This window comes from Elgaria multicarinata, chromosome 8 (genome assembly GCF_023053635.1).
Source record: "Elgaria multicarinata webbii isolate HBS135686 ecotype San Diego chromosome 8, rElgMul1.1.pri, whole genome shotgun sequence".
Classification (NCBI taxonomy): Eukaryota; Metazoa; Chordata; class Lepidosauria; order Squamata; family Anguidae; genus Elgaria; species Elgaria multicarinata.
This window is the reverse complement of record NC_086178.1, coordinates 3,504,208-3,518,907: the sequence shown is the minus strand read 5'-3', so window position 1 is coordinate 3,518,907 and position 14,700 is coordinate 3,504,208. Positions and strand designations below refer to the sequence as shown.

Genomic DNA, 14,700 nt, shown 5'->3' with positions numbered 1-14,700 from the left:
GAGACAAGCGGGAAGACCTAAATAAAAGGCCCTTGTGACAGGGCCAGACCCCTGCTCCCAGTCGCCTGTCTCCGCTGTGGTGACTGGCAGCAGCTGTGCGACCTGCAGCACATATTGTACATTCCCTTGGCTTCACGGGGGCCATGATGTAAGTCACCCATCCATGTGTCCGTTGTAGGACGGCACGAGTCAAGCCCGGAGACGGGGCTGTCGGCGGCAGTTTATGTTCCACTCTCAGGCATATAATGTAACGGACACTTAATTACGATGGCACCTGCTCTGCCGCTCGGCCTCCGGCTCCCCTGGGTGAGACGTGGGTCTGTTTAGCGAGCCGGTTGGCGCGGCCGGTAAACAGGATGGGCTCCGGGGTTTCCGCTTAGCTTTGTAAATGCAATCTGAGGCCCTTCTTTCCCAGGGAGAGCTGACACTCGAAAATAATCTCTCGCGTCATGTGCCTTGCTTGAGCTCCCCTCCAGAGAGGTGCCTGACCTTGTTCACACCATCGCATGGCTCCCCCGTCAGAGCTTACCAGGAGCTGAGCCCCAGAACCTATTTTCAATGGGCAGACCAAATCCACCCTGGGCAATGTAAGAAGTTAAAGGAAGCCAGATTCCAGCTGGACATCAGGAAAAACTTCCTGACTGTTAGAGCAGTACGACAATGGAATCAGTGACCTAGGGAGGTGGTGGGCTCTCCCACACGAGAGGCCTTCAAGAGGCAGCTGGACAACCATCTGTCAGGGATGCTTTAGGGTGGATTCCTGCATTGAGCAGGGGGTTGGACTCGATGGCCTTGTAGGCCCCTTCCAACTCTGCTATTCTATGATTCTATGATTCTAAGATGGCTCTTCTCCCAAATTGGCCTCTTGTTTTCTATCATGGTGTCTCTTCTGCCTGCTGCTTAGTTGTTGTTGTTTTTTTAAAAAAATCTAATCCAGGGGAGTTAAACCAAAAGTATGGCTGGGTGGGGTGGGATGGGGGTAAATCCACCCCACCTGGGCTTCCAGTCCGGGTCTCCAGGGAGCCGTCTATATGCCACTGTTTTCCTCTTGCTTCCCCCAAGTACTGTGGCATCACTGCTGCGAAGTAGCATCAGGGCAGGAGTGAACGCGGGCTTATCCAGCCAGGGAAAAATCGTAGCGCCATTGTCTGACTGCAGTAACGGGCAGCAATATCAAGGGAACGAAAACCGCGAAAACCTGCTTTTTCCTGGCAACTCTGCGCAACTTTGAAAGCCTGCAGCAGCGCACCTGCTCCAGTTGTGCCCCCTGCCTTGCGTCCCTGCGCCTACCATGAATCAGGATCCGCCCCTAACTACTCCCACTCTCGTCATCCGAACTGAGGCCGCCACTGACAGACAACAAACAGACCTTTTCCATCAGAGCAATGTGAAACATCGCGATAAAACAGCACATCGAAAAGGCGCAGTTGAGCTTGGAATAGTGCAGTGCGGCTGCATCGTATAAAAAATAGGGCGCAACTGCACAACCACAATGGGATATTTAGAGTGTGCAGATAAGCCCCGGCGTTCACCAGATAGCTACGGGGCGTAGCTATCTGGTGATAGCTTTTCTGCCATTCTGTGTCTTCTCCTTCTTCTCCGGTTGCTTTTTTGCCTGCCAGGTCTCCAATCTCAAAAAGCAATATGACTGTTTGTACGCAACCTTAAAAATAGCCCCCGTGTTCCAGCAAACATAGCAACACCATTCCTCTCACTAAAAGTGCTATTTGTTTACGTGTGCTATCCTTTTTGAATGCTGCACATGCATGCTGCATGACATGGCACATCACATGCTTGGTTCACACAAGATCCTGGGTTTCATCCCTGACGCCTTCACATAAAGGGATCTCAGACAGCCCCTCTTCATTTGAGACTGTGGAGAACAGCTGCCAGTCAGAGGGGAGTGTGTGTGTGGCTGTGTGTGTGTGTGACAACCAGAGGGATGTCCATAGAAGGAACATTTCCATGGTGGGTGGGTTTCCACAGAATGGCATTCTTCGCTCTTTGAGTTCTGGTCTTGCACACCTTTCAGTGTAAACAAGTGTGAAGTGATGTATGCTGGGGCAAAATAAATAAATACAAATTGCCCAACTTCAAGTATAAACTGATGGGATCTGAGCTAACAGTGATCTTGGGGTTGTGGTGGACAGCTCGATGAAAATGTTGACCCGGTTTGTGGTGGCTGTGAAAAAAGGCAGATTCCACATCCAGCAAAATTAGGAAAGGAATTGAAAATAAAACTGCTCTTATACAAACCTATGGTGCGACCACAGTTGGAATACTGTGCACAGTTCTGGTCACCACACCTGAAAAGGATGTTATATAGGGTGACCCTAAAAAAAGGAGGACAGGGCTCCTGTATCTTCAACAGTTGTATTGAAAAGGGAATTTCAGCAGGTGACCATCGTATGCATGCAGCACCTGGTGAAATTTCCTCTTCATCACAACAGTTAAAGCTGCAGGTGCCCTGCCCTCTTTTTAAATCTAGCATAGCTTGTGCAGCTTTAACTATGGTGATGAAGAGGGAATTTCACCAGGTTCCCCATATATACAAATGACACCTGCTGAAATTCCCTTTTCAATACAACTGTTAAAGATACAGGAGACCTGTCCTCCTTTTCATAGGGTCACTCTAATTTATCTGAGTCTCATACATTGGATTCACAGAATTGTACTTCATTTCTCTCTAATCCCTCCCTTTTCCCATCTTAATACTAAAATCCACAAACAAATCCATCCTTTTTCTCTATCTCTATCAGATGTTCTATCAAAGGTTTCCATTCCAGCATAAACACAGTTGTTGACCTTTCTCTCATTATCGCTGTAAGTTTTGCCATCTCTGCAACTGTTTGTTTTTATGCAACTGTTAAAGATACAGAAGCCCGGTCCTCCTTTCCATATGGTCACCCTAATGTTATAGAGTTGGAAAAAGTGGAGAAAAGAGCAACTAAAATGATCCAGGGGCTGGACCATCTCCCCTATGAGGGAAGGCTATATCAGCTTAGAAAAAAAGGAGGCTGAGGGGAGACCTGATAGAGGTATGCAGAATTATACACGGCGTGGAGAATGGGGAGAGGGAGACATTTTTCTCCTTTCCCATAATACTAGAACTCAATGGGGAACATCGGCCCTGGTTAGGCCTCATCTAGAGTATTGCGTCCAGTTCTGGGCTCCACAATTCAAGAAGGACGCAGACAAGCTGGAGCGTGTTCAGAGGAGGGCAACCAGGATGATCAGGGGTCTGGAAACAAAACCCTATGAAGAGAGACTGAAAGAACTGGGCATGTTTAGCCTGGCGAAGAGAAGATGGAGGGGAGACATGATAGCACTCTTCAAATACTTAAAAGGTTGTCACACAGAGGAGGGCCAGGATCTCTTCTCGATCCTCCCAGAGTGCAGGACATGGAATAACAGGCTCAAGTGTCAGGAAGCCAGATTCCAGCTGGACATCAGGAAAAACTTCCTGACTGTTAGAGCAGCACGACAATGGAACCAGTTACCCAGGGAGGTTGTGGGCTCTCCCACACTAGAGGCCTTCAAGAGGAAGCTGGACAACCATCTGTCAGGGATGCTTTAGGGTGGATTCCTGCATTGAGCAGGGGGTTGGACTCGATGGCCTCGTAGGCCCCTTCCAACTCTGCTATTCTATGATTCTATGATCCCAGAATCCTGTGTATTGTCATAGCAACTCTGGGGTGTGCTCACACTTGGTTTGGGGGCTCATTGAGTTGGAGCTGGTGTGCAGTGCCTCCGAGTTATTATTATTATTATTATTATTATTATTATTATTATTATTTATTTATATAGCACCATCAATGTACAATGTACATCCAGTTGGCTGGACATCGCCAAGCTGGCAAGTCTATTTCGGGTACAGCAAATAAGTTAATTCTGGTTTGCTGAAGCCCATCCAGTAGTTGAAGAAGAATTTCCATTTAGTCTTCAAAAGTATTTATCTTAGCTCGACCGCTGCAAATTCTCCTGAAGTTCGCAAGATTTGCCGTCTTTGTTGGACTCGGGAGCGTGCATAAGATCTTTGTTTCAGGAAGATTAGGTAACCTCTGTCTAAGGGCTATCTTCATTCTATTAAGTGTCCCAATCTATTCTAAAATTGTCCTGGACATGGTATCTTTCAAGTGGCCTAGAATCAGGGAGGGGAAGATACATTCCTTCATGGTCCTTACTATGTTAATTGCTAAAATTCAAACTGCATGGCACGGTTCCATATTTACCACTAATATCTTGGATTCAAGATACTTTCATTTGCACTGAGGAGGGGGGATGGTTTCCTGACGCTCCTCCCCCACCTTTGCAGACACCCCTTGCAAACTCATTCTAGAGGGTGACGGGTCATACAGAGCATCTTTTTTCCAGTCTGAAGTTTGGCTCATCCCAAACTTCGAGATTATTATTTTTTAAAGAGTTCGCGTAAAAAATTTGCACAGAGTTTTGCATGCATTGCTCCTGTTACCTGTATTTTTCTATGCGGTTTTGCCTAATACGCACATTTTTCCCAAGCAGTTTTTTGAACGTAATACAGTTTTGAACATTGTTTTCTCAAATACGTATGTCTTGCTATTTACTGTGTAATCTGTACAGCACCATGTACATTGATGGTGCTATATAAATAAATTATAATAATAATATAATAAGCTCTCTAGGCAGTTCACAAAAAAATATGTATGCATTCTTTGTGCACGATCCCCTAATATATGCCTTTGATTGCAGAGTTCATTTGCAAAATTTGGAGCAGTGTGAATTTTGAACAATGTCCTATTTTTGGTTTGCACGTTGGTTAAAAAATGTGAAATGTTTTCTCAACCTCTCTGGAATTAAATACTCCATTGTGTGCTGTTGTAATGTAGCACAACAGTTGGGTCAGAGCCCGGCTGGAAGATCACAGCGGATCCGGTGGTGTGACCCACCTATTCTTGGGCAGAGAGAAATAACACCCATGTCCTTATGTAAAACTGGGCATGGATGGATGGGAATTAACAATTTTGCTACTGTGTCGTGGGTGGGGGTGGGGGAAAGGAATGTTCCCCATCTCTACAATTTAAACAAGGTTTGAAAGAGGCATCGGTTATTTTAAATTTAGACTCCCAATTTACATTTTGCAAGAACGATCTGTCGTAGGCAAACCCAAGAGCAATAGAAATGTCTTTCTCAGACTGAGATCCAAAAATCAGTGTGAATAGTCTGAAAGTAAAGCTGGCTGGGAGCCAGTGGGAAAACCAATTTGGATAGAATTTCTCTCTCTCGACTCCCCCCACACTAATTCTTGAGTCTAAAAAGAGAGAGAAAAAGTAATCCAAAGAGCTGTTTTTCAGAAAGAATGCCTGTATGTGAAAGTAAGATTTTGTTCTGTTTGCTTTCAGCACAGTTGAATTTCTTTAATACTTCAAAGGTTGTCACACAGAGGAGGGCCAGGATCTCTTCTCGATCCTCCCAGAGTGCAGGACACGGAATAACGGGCTCAAGTTAAAGGAAGCCAGATTCCAGCTGGACATCAGGAAAAACTTCCTGACTGTTAGAGCAGTACAACAATGGAATCAGTTACCTAGGGAGGTTGTGGGCTCTCCCACACTAGAGGCCTTCAAGAGGCAGCTGGACAAGCATCTGTCAGGGATGCTTTAGGGTGGATTCCTGCATTGAGCAGGGGGTTGGACTCGATGGCCTTGTAGGCCCCTTCCAACTCTGCTGTGCTATGATTCTATGATTCTTCCGTAGAACTTTACCTGGATTGTACACAACAACGTACAGTGATGGGGATGGACCCAGTTCACTGGGAAGGTCTCCTGCACAAGCCCATTGTAATGGCTGGGGCTCGTGTAACTGGTGGTCTGTGCCCGTGCTGTTTTAAAAGTTTCTTTTTAGGCCGACCTAAACGGCGGATGTTAGAGAGCTAGAAAATTGATTCCTAAGTTTGCTAAATTGTCTCATAGTACACGTTTGAGGATGCTTCTTTGTAGACTGTTTTGACGTGAAGTGTTCGGATGACCGGGAAGGCAAGTTCGAGGACGCTGTTGTGTTAAAAAGCAAGTGATGAGTAGACTGGATTGCGAGCCTGGCGTTTTTGTCTGCTGTGCGGATGCCTTGGAAATGCAAACATCTTCCTGATTGCCAAGGCATTTCTCGGCTCGCTTGCCATGAGTTCCTGCGACGCGGGGACGCTTTGAGCTTGGCTGTTCGGTTCATGGAAAACAGGGTCGGGTTTCGGAGCGCCTGCCTCTAGTAAACACATTGCTGGCCTTTCTGGAAGTGGGTCTATCTTCATTTTAAGGCAACTTTGCACGTTCGTGTAGGGGGAGAGGCTATAGTGAGTGACTGAGCACATCCTTTGGAGGCAGAATGTCGCGGTTTCGACCCTTAGCATCTCCAGATGAAAGGAATCCGGTGGCAGCAGCTGATGGGCAAAGAACCAAGGTGCTGGTTTTAACCTATAAGCCCTACATGGCTTGGGACCACAATACCTGATGGAACGCCTCTCCCGACACGAACCTACCCGCTCACTGCGCTCAACATCTAAGGTCCTCTTCTGAGTGCCTACTCCGAGGGAAGCTCGGAGGATGGCAACAAGGGAGAGGGCCTTTTCGGTGGTAGCCCCCCAATTATGGAATGATCTCCCCGATGAGGCTCGCCTGGCGCCAACATTGTTATCTTTTCGGCGCCAGGTCAAGACTTTTCTCTTTTCCCAAGCATTGAACAGCATTTAACAACGCTAAAGTTTGTTTGTTTTTTAACGGACCCCAGAACTGTTGTTTTTAAATGGATACCGTTGTTTTTATACTGTTTGTGTTTTTGATGGTTTTAAATTTGGTATACTTTTTAAAGTTCGCTGTTTTTAACTTTTGTAAACCGCCCAGAGAGCTTCAGCTACGGGGCGGTATATAAATGTAATAAATCAAATCAAATCAAATCAAACCTTCCCTCCCCATGATCCTGGGGAGCTCCTGAAAGGCAGAATGGAGCAACCTTTCCCAAACCTGATGCCCACTGGATGTGCAGGACTACCATTCCCAGCATCCACCAACCAGCCATGCTTGTAGCCCAACACATTTAGAGGGCACCAGGTTGGGGAAGGCTGGAAGAAACAATGCTGAGGCAGATGGGCCTGTGGTCCGACGCCATTAATTGAATTGAGTTCATTTATTTTATTTATTTAATCAATTTATTCAGGGTGGATTTGATTTAAATCAATTTGATTTAAATCATGATTTAAATAACAATTTAAATCACTCCTCAAAAAGACTTGATTTAATCATGTGACTTCCCCCCCCCCCCAAAAAGTGTACTCTATTCATTGAATTTTTTGAAACTTCGCACTTCAGAGGTAAGGGGTTGATTCTGTGTACATAGATTTGCAAAGACACAATGGGATTGTGATCTCCGCAGACACAAATTCACAATTTTGAGAACTGTAAAACCAAGAAGCATCTGTGATCATATCTTCTCGATAAAAAAACTGCCCAATAATTTATTTATTTATTTATTTATTACATTTTTATACCGCCCCAATAGCCGAAGCTCTCTGGGCGGTTCACAAAAATAATGTTCCTGAAACCTCTGGAAGAGCATGACGTTGTGAATGGATGAATGGAATTCATTTAGCCCAAAATTTTAAACATTACATGAACATACAGTCTCATGCTACATAATTAAAAACTAATCCTTATTTCATTATGAATATCCTTTGGACTATAATGTGTCTTAAATAGAAAACTATCTTTAGATAGATTTTTCCTCCAAAAACATTTTATTTAAAAAACCCGATTTAAATGAAAAAATCTGATTTAAATTTAAAAAATTCAGATTTTTTTTAAAAAATCATTGATTTTTATCCACCCTGATTTATATACTGCTTACCCCCCCTCAACAGTTTACAAAATCCAAAATTAAAATACATTTTCATCAATACAAAAGCTCATCAGTTAAAATGTTTAAACTGTTTATGATGAATTGCTGTTAAAACAAGGACTCGATGGCCTTGTAGGCCCCTTCCAACTCTGTTATTCTATGATTCTGTGATTTACTGTAGCTCCATATTCAGGGAACTGTTTCCACCGTTGTGCTGTCTGCCATGGCACTCTCACGTATCTGCCTTGAATATTGCAGAAGGTGCTGGGAAAACTCACACAGCCTACACACACACACACACACACACAACACCAAAGGGAAAGCAGATACAAAAAACCCCCAACTACCATATTTCTTCGATTGTAAGACGCCATCGATTGTAAGACGCCATCGACTGTAAGACGCCATCGACTGTAAGACGCCATCGACGCCATCGATTGTAAGACGCCATCGACTGTAAGACGCCATCGATTGTAAGACGCACACTAATTTCAGTACCACCAACAGAAAAAAAAACCCTAAGACACACCCGCGATTCTAAGACGCACCCCGTTTTTAGAGATGTTTATATGGGGGGGGGGAAGTGCATCTTAGAATCGAAGAAATATGGTACCTGCACAAGCTAAGGGGGTAGCACTGACACTATCTTCCTGACGGAAGAGAAAAGGTGTTTTGTGTGTGTGTGTGTGTGTGTGGGTGGGTATTTTTCTTTTTCTTTTTTATAAGAATACTAGCTGTACCCGGTCACGCGTTGCTGTGGCTCAGTCTGGTTAAATGGAAAAGAAAGAAAAGAGAAAGCGCACGTTTCTAATATGTTTAATTTCACAATGCTTGTGGGTATACAATATTTTTTGTTGTTCCATTGTCTGTGAAGATATAGAGATTGTCTGGTTTGCCGACTCTAGAACACGCAACATATAATTGTCCATGTGAGAAGCAATCCGTGTGTAGATCTAAACCTCACAATTCTAAAGATTGGCCCTGAGCTTTGTTGATGGTGATTGCAAACGCCAATCGAATTGGGAATTGCAATCCCTTAAATTGAAATGGCATATTCGTTGGAATCATAGGCATGCGAGGAATGAGGACATCTTCACCTTTGAAAGGTCCTGTCAAGATTGTTGCTTCTACGACGTTGCTCAATAATTTTTTTACTGCAAGCCGCGTGCCGTTGCAAAGCTTTGGCTGGTTGATATTTCGCAACATGATAATTGGCACGCCGATTTTCAATTAGAGTATGTGCGGTGGCATCCCTGCCAGATCGAGTGAATTCAAAAATTCTGTTGGATAATTAACCGCTTCATCTGCTTCCACAACAGTGTCGATGGACTTGTATGTGACTGCCTCGCTTTGAATGTTAGACTTAATAATATTGTTAAGTTCGTAGACGCCTTTGTTCTTGGCCGCAAGAAGAGCTCGTTCACTCAGCCAATCGTGATTCTTTTAATTGGTTTGAATATTGGGAAATACTTTTTCAAGCAATTCTTCTTTTGACGTCACTAAATTGCAGAAGTTATGAGGCAATGAAATTCGTCCTGAGGTCAGATCAACCAGCACCTTTCCGTTCCCAATTTCCAGCAATTGACGTGAGACTATCTCAGCTGATCGATCGTTTTGCAGATGGACACGCATATTTGTAGTTAATTTTAACGTCTTGATGTGTCGCCATAAAGTAGAGTATTTCAGGCAAGCATTTATTTCATCCGCTGGTGTTGATCTAGGAATTACAGGTAATGTTTGCCTGAAATCTCCTGCAAGCAATATTATTGCGTTCCCAAACGGTCTGATGTTTCCTCGCAAATCTTGCAATGATCGATCAAGAGCCTCGAGGGATTTTTTTGTGTGCCATTGTACATTCATCCCAAACAATAAGTTTGCATTTTTGCAATACTTTTCCCATGCTGGATGCTTTGGAAATGTTGCACGTGGGAGTTTCAACGAATTGCATATTCAATGGCAATTTCAAAGCGGAATGAACAGTTCTTCCACCTTGTAGCAATGTCGCAGCTATTCCGGACGCAAGAGCTAAGGCTATGTCATTTTGGGATCGAATTGTTGCCAGAATCAATCTAATTAGGAACGTTTTACCAGTTCCTCCTGGCGCATCTAAGAAGATTTTTCCAACCCCGTTATTTACAGTTTGCATTATTTGATCGTAAATGTGATTTTGCTCAAGCGTTAGCTTAGGAATATTTGATTGCACATACGACAAAAGATCACCCGTGTTGTAATTTTGTTCACGACGCAATTCTACATCGAACGAAGCAGGAGCAGATCGATTCGGTGATGGCATTCCCAATTGATTGAGAACTTTGTTCGCGATTTCTAAGCACAAATCTTCAATCATTATCAACGCTTCGTTGTAGATTTCTGCTGTGAAATCCATGTTCATATTTGAATTTTCGTTGCGTATTCGACGGAAAATATCTTCAGCCATGTCCGATTTTTATTTCTCCCATAACTCTGTTGGAGATGAAGGAGAGCAGGCGGTCAATATGATTGCAAACAATGCACGAATTTGATTTGGATGTGACGTGTTGCACCCGTCATTAATGCATACATCCTAGTGTCGGTCGTTCTCCAATAAATTCAGAGCTTGACATGCACTGCGGAAAGTGGCATGTGTAACGCCGTTGACAATTCTCAATTGCTGGAAAGACGTTAGACTGGCCACATTTACCAACAGCATGCGAAGAAAGAAGCATTCATCTTGATTGGGATGCACGGTGTACAGTCTGCCTATCGTAGTTTCTTTGAATATGCCAGGTTGTCCGTCGACTCGTTCTCCTCGTTTGCGTTGTTCAAATGTTTTTCTACTTGCATTCCATGTGTAATACGTAGTCACTTCCGAATACAGCAGTGTTTTTGCAAACGCGTCATTTTGACATAAGGTGAAGAAAGCAGTTAATGTTGTAGCCAGTGGATTCAGGGCTATTTGTTGCACATTTGCATCTGTGAAATAAACGCATTGTCCATTTTCTAGGAGAGAAAGGAGAGGCAGTGGATTGGCCTACTGGTTGGTGATGTCACAATGACTTCTCTCCTATTTGCATAAGTGGCTTGGAGGAGGCCTCTGGGCTTTTATATATACCCTATTTCTTCGATTCTAAGACACACTTTTGTCCCCATCTATAATATAGTTACATAAAAACACGCGCGTGTTCGAATGCAACGTTGTGTCAAAATTTCAAAGCAATCGGTGAAGAACTTTCGGAGATTTTAGATTAAAAAGAATGTTTTTACCTGTCACAGGTGTGGTGAGGAGGTTAGTGGGTTTTGGTAGTTACCTTTCTTCAGAACTTGGAACTTCCATAGAAGGCCGCAGTTCCGAGAAACATCACTAGATGGCGCCAAATAAGAGATAACATGGAAATAGGAGAGAAGGCAGAGGCAGTGGATTGGCCTACTGGTTGGTGATGTCACAATGACTTCTCTCCTATTTGCATAAGTGGCTTGGAGGAGGCCTCTGGGCTTTTATATACCCTATTTCTTCGATTCTAAGACACACTTTTGTCCCCATCTATAATATAGTTACATAAAAACACGCGCGTGTTCGAATGCAACGTTGTGTCAAAATTTCAAAGCAATCGGTGAAGAACTTTCGGAGATTTTAGATTAAAAAGAATGTTTTTACCTGTCACAGGTGTGGTGAGGAGGTTAGTGGGTTTTGGTAGTTACCTTTCTTCAGAACTTGGAACTTCCATAGAAGGCCGCAGTTCCGAGAAACATCACTAGATGGCGCCAAATAAGAGATAACATGGAAATAGGAGAGAAGGCAGAGGCAGTGGATTGGCCTACTGGTTGGTGATGTCACAATGACTTCTCTCCTATTTGCATAAGTGGCTTGGAGGAGGCCTCTGGGCTTTTATATACCCTATTTCTTCGATTCTAAGACACACTTTTGTCCCCATCTATAATATAGTTACATAAAAACACGCGCGTATTCGAATGCAACGTTGTGTCAAAATTTCAAAGCAATCGGTGAAGAACTTTTGGAGATTTTAAATTAGGAACAAACAAACATTTACATTTTTATTTATATAGAATGCATTTTATATCCCGCCTTTTTTCCTGCAAGGAACCCAAGGCGGCGTACATAATCCTCTTCCTCTCCATTTTATCCTCACGACGACAACCCTGTGAGGAGCGTTGGGCTGAGAGTGTGGGACTAGCTCAAAGTCACTCAGTGGGTTTCCATGGCCGAGTGGGGACTCGACCCCGGATCTCACAACTCTCAGTCTGACACTCTAGCCACTACACCACACTGGGTCTCTGCAGAAAACCTGGCAAACTTCATTCCCCCTCCCCTCTCCCTGGATGGATTCCTCCAGCATCACTAACCATATGCCATATAATTCTACATGCCGAGGGCTCCTTCTCACACTTGCTGAATGTGTGGGGCTGGAGGAAGCGTAGCCAGTCGTTTTGTTGGGAGGGCTGGGCTGCACTGGCTCCACACACCCCTTTTGTGTGCTTTAAACCTGTGGCGGGTTTCATGGCAAGCTTTTGAGTTCAACAGAACTCTTCTTTAGGCTGGATGTGAGGCAACCAAAAGGGGGAAAGAGAAAGCGAGAAAGGGGCCTGTTCCCACGCGTGATGAAATTGCTCTAGCTGGCACTTCGTAAGAGTGTAGGAGGTGTTGCAGGCAGATTTAATTAGGTCACTTATTTATCTGTATAGAAATTAATATCTCACCCTCCTGGCCCCCGTGCTGCACTCGGAGAGTCTCACAACAGTTCAAAACCTCAACACGATGTGAAAGAATACATTCAGCTCCAAATACAAAGGCAATAAAAGAGACCACTGATGAAACATTTTTAAATAAAACAGGTTAGGCTGTGCGAGGTGCAGAGAGACAGATCTCAACTTTTACCAAAGGCCACCGGGAGAAAGAAGCAGCGGTTGTTCTCTCTTTGGAAAAATAGATATGAAAGCCGGCAGTTATACGGATCTGTCGCTAGCACCAATGTGGGGTGGGTTCCTTTGTAAGGCGGAGAGCGGAACTGAATAAAAGAAAAAGGATACGCGGTGGTGGTCCTTATATTAGCGAAGTTGCAGATCAATTTAGGAAGGTGAAAGAGGTGATTTAACACACTCTAGGATGCAATGTGCTTTACAGTCATGGCTTTGTTTCATTTTTGCAATACGCCGTCCCTGCAAGGTCAGCCATATAAAATCCCCTTTTAGCAGGCAGGGAAATGAGGTCTGTCCAGGGCCGCTTAAAGCTCTGTTTCAGGCAGCCAAGCAGTGCTTCCAAGAAGATTGAAGCCAGGGTTTTACTATTTTAATTTAAACCAATTGGATTCCCGCATTGAGCAGGGGGTTGGACTCGATGGCCTTGTAGGCCCCTTCCAACTCTGCTATTCTATGATTCTATGATTCTATATGATTCTTTGTGGTCTCTGTGCATCACACTTATGGGCTCTGCGCCTGCGCGGGCCCTCGTTTCGGGAAAATTCCAAAGCTGAGGCGTTTTGGGTGGGAACCCTTCTCCCACATCGTAATACACGTATGTCACGGGTTCTCACCCAAACCTCAGTTCTCTTTCGTCTGCCATTATGGTTTCTTTCTCAGAAACTTCTCTGAGAAAGAAATTTGGATATTTGAGGTGCTTTTTCCTTCGATTCATAGGATAATAATAGGAAACTTTAATTTTCTTACTTCTCTCCACTACGGTCTTCGGATCGTGAGGGAAGCGCGTGGCCTTAAGGGCTCCCTTTCGAAAGTGTGTTTATTGTGGAACTAAACTTAGAATCATAGAATCATAGAATAGTAGAGTTGGAAGGGGCCTAAAAGGCCATCAATGCAGGAATCCACCCTAAAGCATCCTTGTCAGATGGTGGTCCAGCTGCCTCTTGAAGGCCTGTAGTGTGGGAGAGCCCACAACCTCCCTAGGTAACTGGTTCCATTGTCGTACTGCTCTAACAGTCAGGACGTTTTTCCTGATGTGCAGCCGAAATCTGGCTTCCTGTCACTTGAGCCCCTTATTCCGTGTCCTGCACTCTGGGAGGATCGAGAAGAGATCCTGGCCCTCCTCTGTGTGACCACCTTTCCAGTATTTGAAGAGTGCTATCATGTCTCCCCTCCATCTTCTCTTCTCCAGGCTAAACATGCCCAGTTCTTTCAGTCTCTCTTCATAGGGCTTTGTTTCCAGACCCCGGATCATCCTAGTTGCCCTCCTCTGAACACGCTCCAGCTTGTCTGCGTCCTTCTTGAATTGTGGAGCCCAGAACTAGACGCAATACTCTAGATGAGGCCTAACCAGGGCCGAATAGAGAGGAACCAGTACCTCACGTGATTTGGAAGCTATACTTCTATTAATGCAGCCCAAAATAGCATTTGCCTTTCTTGCAGCCATATCGCACTGTTGGCTCATATTCAGCTTGTGATCTACAACAATTCCAAGATCCTTCTCATTTGTAGTGTTGCTGAGCCATTGGATGGCCATTCCTTGTGTCTCCATCGCTTAGGAGAAGGACATGTTGTAGTATTGTGAGGTCCTTTTCAGTGGTGGCCCCCCAATTATGGAACGATCTCCCCGATAAGGCTCGCCTGGCACCAACCTTGTTTTCTTTTCGGCGCCAGGTCAAGACTTTTCTCTTCTCCCAGGCAGTTAACAACATATGTTGAGGGTTTTTTTTCCCCACTGACCCCAGAATAGTTGTTTTAAATGGATATTGTTGTTTTTATGCTTTTGATGGTTTTAAATTTTTGTATATTTGTTTTTAATGTACACTGTTTTTAACTTTTGTAAACCGCCCAGAGAGCTTCGGCTATGGGGCGGTATATAAATGTAATAAATAAATAAATAAATAAATAAATAAATAAATAAATTTACTATTT

The 14,700-nt window shown here is 44.2% G+C and overlaps 1 protein-coding gene across 3 annotated transcripts in view; it reads left to right on the top strand.

Annotated features, from left to right (window-relative positions):
• The window catches only part of LPP (LIM domain containing preferred translocation partner in lipoma), a 378,416-nt gene that overhangs the window by 61,911 nt on the left and 301,805 nt on the right, over positions 1-14,700 (top strand). The gene's annotated exons all lie outside the window — the stretch shown is intronic.